Source organism: Hetaerina americana, unplaced genomic scaffold (assembly GCF_022747635.1).
Source record: "Hetaerina americana unplaced genomic scaffold, ioHetAmer1.1.p SCAF_9, whole genome shotgun sequence".
Classification (NCBI taxonomy): domain Eukaryota; kingdom Metazoa; phylum Arthropoda; class Insecta; order Odonata; family Calopterygidae; genus Hetaerina; species Hetaerina americana.
In genome coordinates this window covers 55,268,777-55,275,885 of record NW_027287538.1, presented here as the reverse complement: position 1 = coordinate 55,275,885, position 7,109 = coordinate 55,268,777, and positions in this window count along the sequence as shown.

The window sequence follows — 7,109 nt, the reverse complement described above, 5'->3', positions numbered from 1 at the left end:
GCCTTAACATAATGGATTTAACTGAAGCTTCTTACCTGCAAGAAACAGAGAAAATGACATTATAGAATTTTTAATATTCTGCAAAGAATCAATTACTAATAAAACTATTCCTGTTGCTATAGATTAAATTAAATAAGTAATTACCTAGTAAAATATGGCAAAAATTTGGAAAAAATATTCACAAAAATTCTACTTTGCCCTTTTTAACTTTTGCTCTTTGTTTGATACTTGGGTTGAGATTAAATCTTATTTGTACCATGCATCTATCCTTTGGACAAGGATTCACAGAGTACACCACAAAATAAATAAACCATGACCCTTTCCTAACGAATACACATGGAGTTACCTGTCCGATAAAGCGCATGTAATTGAAATTCACTCACGATTGGCACTGTTAATAATAATGCGTAAAATTAATAAAGGTAGATAGATTATTACTCAAGTGCCTTCATTACAATATAGAAGTTAGAGAGAAAATTGGTGGGGAAGAATTTGCGCAACTAGATAATTTGCTGAAAAGATTCGCATAATTGTTATTATAATGATTGGCATGGCTCATACGTTAATTGACATTTTTATTACCCTTCAGTCATGTTTCCAAATGCAACCTCGAATAAATGATATATATTTTTAAATGAGGAATTGTTATTTATATTGGATAAATGTTAGTTAAATTTTATTTTAAATCACTTTAGTGCGGTTCGATAGTAACTCGTTGTGGACAAAAATTACATATGCCTAGTTAATTAAGAACCAGGACCACCTCCGATGAAGTTGAAAAGTTATTCCACTTCTTATGACGCAGGAGGCAAATAAGAAAAAATAAATTCAAACAGAAATTATCCTAAATTATCAGAAATGAGACAAGATAAAAGCAGAAAAATTACTAGAATTTTTGTGTTGGGCTACGTTATATACACTCTAATTGAGCAGAATTTGCTGGTTATGATGACAAGGTAATTCTATGGTAATTATTTGAACGGAATTATGTACAATTATTCATTATAAAAACTGGATCCTGCTGCATCATTACCTTTTACATCATTTGGCAAGCATTTGCAGCGTTCCAACTTCTTTGATTTTAGGTTTTCTAAGGAGAATTAACCACAAGAAAAATGCACTCCAAATTATTAATTAATTATAATGAACGTCATCTTTTCGAGATCTGTCTAAGGTTGCTTCACGCAAGAGAAAGAAAAATAATGGAAAAAAGGCTGTTTGAGACGCCTTACGACCTCAGAAAATGTTACTTCAGCAAAATGAGAAACTTGCCACAACATTGTAATATGGCCCAACCTCAATGACTGAGGTGTTGTCTACTGATAGCCCGTCCCTCCTCGAATTTAAACTAGGATCGTTCCAAGTATGACAGCGGTGACTGGCACAAGCATTCCGAGATAACTCAGCTTCCATGAAAACCAGATTCCTTTAATCCCCGCTCCCTTCTCTGCAGAGCTGTTACCGAGTGATAAGGAGCGACCCGTACCCATCGAGTGCTTCCTGAAAGATATTTTTGACGGAGGTAACATAATATTGATCACGTTTGATACGAAAATAACGAGACAGAGACATTTGAAAGAGTAAAACGACATTTCTACAGATTTTAAACCTGGCATTTCTCAGGTCCTTATTATCAAATCCACCCCTGGGAGAATCCCATATCGTTGACGAATCGCAATAAAATCCCTCTTCAAAGATAATTATTTTGTAGGCTATTGGAATGTTATTCCTAAGGTGAACTTTCTAATGCGGCTTAAAGTTTTACTAATTAATATAAATCAACGCATGTTTTCAACACTTATGCACACTTTTAACTAATAACTAATTCTTTCAAAATTGATGTCAATTATTTCAATATGTAAATGTCTCTCTATTGTAAAGATTTACTAAAATTTAAATTTTGCTTTTATTAGAAATAATCAAATTTAAATATATCAAAGGGTTTCCTCTGTAGCTGTATTCAGAAGAGTTAAATTAAAAAAAGGCTAATGGTTACGCCTCGGCAAAACCTAATATAACCTGGAATATATATCAATATAAACTGTTTTTTAATAAGACCCTTAAGTTTTTCTCACAGAAGTATTGCGTTAGTTAACGGCAGGAAAATTAATACAAATGGTGTATTAATAGAAAATTCAATTTAATGGGATAGTACCGTAGCCCAAAAGCGAAACCTGTGGAAGGAATTTATGACCAAACTAAAACCCTGCCCTCATGGGCAAAGGTTTACCATATGTGCCTAATTCAAAGTAAAATGAGTATCAAAATACGTAGCACTCTATGTAGTTGTACGGAAAAAGGTGCACACATTATCGAAATGATCAAATAAAATATTCATTGCATGAAATCAAAAGGAAATGTTGAAAAGAGACAAAATTTATTTATCAGATATTTTAGGATGTACGATTAACAATGACAGAAATAGAAATTCATTCTTGTTCCGAAATACTTGATCCATATGTGCACTCACTGCGAGGAAAATTAGTTATTTGCGGTCAAATTTCTTATGAATAATCATCAGACTCAAAAGATATAAACAATCACGGAATTTGAGTCAAATTAAAAGGCAGAGGTAATAAAGGGCAAACTTTCAACACTTTTCAGGCTTTCATGGACTCCTGGCTATTCACTCACAGTTTGTAGAATAACACGACTTTGAAGACCATCGTTGCGGCTATCTGGCATAGTTTGAAGAGGAGGTTAGGAAATGGTGATGATTAATCACTTCCCTGTTTTCAGTGCTGTGGGTTCGCGCGTGGAGCAGGAGTGGAAAGATAAAAGTGATCGAGGAATAAGCCGCCGAAAGGGGTGAGAAAAGATTCCGCGGAATCGTCCAGAGGTTATTAAGAGAAAAACATCCAACTTCGCTCTCTTTTATACCCGCCCTGCCATCTCAGAAAGAAGACCAACTATCTGCAGTCCATAACGCTTGCTTTCAAGGCGCTCTACGCAGAGGGGAATGGTAAGAGAAAAGGTGAGTGGGAGGTTGAAAAAAATAAAAGTAGCAACATTTTCCGTAATTCTCCCTCCGCAGTTTGGTTTCCAAGTACGGTCGTTGAGGAAAAGTCCGGAAATAGGGCAGGGGAAGGAGGTGGGTAAGAGATGGAGGGAGAGGGGGGTGTGGGCAGGAAAAAAGAGGGATTAAAAGCAACGTTAGGACGAAATAGAAGGAAAAAAAGGAACTCAGAGGGCAGAGGGGAGATGGAAAAAAAGTTTAGGGTTCAAGACCGTACCACCGAACGTGCGGGAATTTCCGTCGGAGGCAATTGAATTACCCGGTAAGAGGAAAAAAAAAATACCTCGCGAGGGGGCCGTCCTCGCTTGGGAAATCCTCCTGGCGGTAACGTGTTTTGGTGTGTGGGGGAGTGGAGGTGAGGGAGTGGAAAGGAGGCCGACAAACTGCACAGCATTACATTTCTCGGGAAAGTGTGGTGTAGGGGGGGGTCGATCAGAAAGAGAAAATTAATAGCTCGAGAAAGGGAGTGGGGAATGGAGTAAAATGCTCTTTGATGGTGGTGCCTCGAGAGCTCGCAGATGGGAGATGGAAGACGTTGCTGACGTCGTCAATCGGAGGAGCCCGCGGCGGCAGAAAGAAAGGACTCATTCTGCTGGATTGAGGCGGCAAGAAAAAAGAGAGAAGGAATATAAGGCAGAATTCCTTTTTTTTCATTGCTGCCATATAATGACCCCAAATTTCCCTCCGTCGAGGCGTCAATATATAACGGATTCAAAGTCTCTTACCATGCGTAGAAGACAAACCAGGACTTCAGTATTAATTGATGAAATGTGGCACTGATTTACCCTTGGATTTAAGGGACCGTTTAATTTAAAATGGAGAATAAATAATCTCCTGAATTACTCATCAAACGGTTAAATATTTACATTTTACTGTCGTCCGTCATTCTCTAGCTCTAAGTATAATGTAAACGGGTACATGAACGCCGTACACGAAGTCAACCGGTTTGATTGTTCCAATTGTTTTTGTAGGTTTATAATTACGGCCTATTTGGAAGAACCTGATGGCTAAACAAGCACAATTACGTTACAGTACTAGAAAAAAGTTATAATAAATAAGCTTGAGTATATCAGATGAAAGGCGAACTAATGCTGCTATATTAAAGTACTTTGTAATCAAATAGAAAACACGATTAAATGAATTTTGTTTCCATTTTAGTTCTCTATTTCTAAGAAAGATATAAGATGGTATGTTCTTCATAGGAGTTAGTATATATGCTTCTATAATTTGGCTGATACTAAAACATTGATCAGACGATGTTTTTCTTTAATTCGTAAATTTTCAGTTAACAGAGGATATTGGGCGAAGTTATTGAAAGGCATACGAATAATTGATATACTAAAAGATAGGTGAATTTCTCGAAAGCTCAAAGTGAATTCGTTAAATGAATAAGATGAGGGGACTGAATATTTCATTTGGACCTAAAAGGAAATTAAGACATTCTAATTGCTTATATACTGTAAGTTACATGCCCAGGAATTAGGTAGTAATAGAATTGTTGAGATGGAATTGTGAGAGGGCATTCAGTGATGTCAATTAGGGAATGGTAAAGCTAAAGTCATTTAGTCACTAAAACGATTAGGCATGTTTTAATACCTAGGAGGTTTCAAATCAAATTGTTGAAGAAATTTTACCCAATATCCAATAAATATAATACATTAATTACAGAAATTTTATGGTGAGCCCCGGTAAGACTTTGGAGTGAATAGCTTTTGGATAATTGCAAAACTGTGGGATATAATTTATTTATTGCACCTCCTACCAAGGAGATTACTAATATTTGCAGATATTATGATTAAATCGGGTTATAGTGACCAGGATCATAGATTCCATATTAATAATTAACCATGTTCAAAACAATTCCATTGCAAAATAAGGTTTTTAATATCAAGCTACATTTTCACTCATTTTGTAAATATATTTGCTAACTAATGACCTGCTTGGAAATTTAGTTAAATATGATTTTGCTCAATGTAATATTTAAACAAATAACATTTAACGAAAAATTAAAAATAATTGAATATTCTTTTTTAATAAATAAATAAATAATTTTATTTAACTACTTCTTTTATCTAGCAGGGGTGAAGTATTTCCAATTTATATTAATTTTACAAATGGGATACTAAACGAAATTCCTCAACACACCTATCGGACGGTGACACAATCGAATTTGACATACACAAAAGAAGCTAGGAGGCAACGGCCGTAAAATTTACGGATTTTCTCTGCGGGAAGTGGAAGTTTTTATCGTCGTAACTTACAGGCCAGCTGGAATGCCTTCTTACTTGTACCTTGAAGTATTTTTAAACAAAAAAAACCTATTTGCCACAGTTGTTTAAAGAATGCGCAAAAATGCAGCAACAGTTTTAAGAGTTTGCCAAATTTTGACGCACGTGTTAACATTTTTACAAAATGAATGACAAAGGTTTGCGATGCGTGGAGGAATACTAAATGCTACTAAACTTGCCCAAAAGAACTAAGGTGATTACTTAGTGCGACTAGTTAAGGAAAGAGGAAATCAAAGACAGCGTCATTGGCTGATTTTATGAATGCATGAGGCAGAAATGTCAGCACTAGGCATTGGGCTATATTTCTGTGTAGTGACAGCTGAGAACGGGCTATATTTCTGTGTAGTGACAGCTGAGAACACATTGGCGCATAAATCCTTTTAGCACAATAAAACCAAGTCACCTTTCACCGGGACGTAACGTAGAAGATCAAAATTATTAAAATAAATGGAGGGCATTTTATTTAAAAAAACTAAGGTAAATTGTTTGCATAGTAAGAAAATTGAAATAATAACTATTTTAACTTTTACTGATATATCATGCCACAATACATTTGGTCAATAATTTTTAGCGTATCCCTAGAGCATGAGCAAATTTTGTTCCTTCTTTTGATTCTACTTCATGAAGTACTGTACAGAAGTCAGAGTACTAGAAATATTAGAGCTGACTTGAAGTGCTATGAAAATTACTGTTGTAAATAAAAATAAATGAGATACTGAGGTGAAGTGCTCAAATTTAAAACAGGTATAAAGAAAATAAATAACAGATATGAACATGGACACGCAAGAAAAACAAAGAAGAGTGCGTAAGGCAGAAGAAAGTCAGTAAATAAGTAAAGTCTCAGAAAAATAGAAAACCTCATTTTATATATATATATTTATGTTTATATATACGTATATATATATATATATATATATATATATATACACACACATACATATATGTATATATCGATATTACAATGGATACATTCTCTGGAATGTTTTCGAAGTACCCTTATGCGTCCACACCGCTGCCAGCGGGTTTGCCACGCCTTTCGAAAGGCGACGCACGGAATGTTTCCGAGCTCCTTCATCACGACCTGTTGTCACGCTTCCAACGAGCCGAGTTGACGCCCTTTCAGCAGAGATTTGAGGCGGGGGAATTGGAGGAAGTCTAGTCGAATATTATATAAAAAATTTAGATCGTTAATCACATTAACGAAAAGCTCTTAACAGATCCGCGTGCGAGTTGCCTTTTGGTCTTCCGAAAGAACTTGCGACACCAACTTCGCACACATCTTTCTCATGCTCATGTTTTCGTTTACAAGTCGATGCACATCACTTTTTGGAATGTCAAGTTTATCAGAAATTATGTGAACATTTAATATGTACACCCAGTCTAACAAAGACTTTCTTTAAATACAGCTTTCATCGACAAGGTTTTTATCACTTTTTGTGGTCGAAAGACGCACTAAAGGTTCGGTGTCTTCAGTCTTTTCTCTTCTCTCCTGAAACAGTTTTTGCCATTCAAATCCACCCGATCTACCTATGGCGTTATAATAAGCTGCTTAGAGCATAGCATGAACTTTTTCCCAGTTATGCCCAGTTTCACGTTGAATTTGATGGCGTAGCGCTATTCTAATAACTGGTTCCTTGGGAACGTAATGGTGTCACGTTATTGAGGCTTCGCAAATGGACGACTGGCTCTCTACAAAAGCTGGGAGCTCATTGCCACCGGTCTAACCAACCTTTTCTGAGACTTCACTTCCTTGCATCTAGACGGAGAAATCGTCCGACTGCCCGTCTATCCGGGAAAAAATAAGA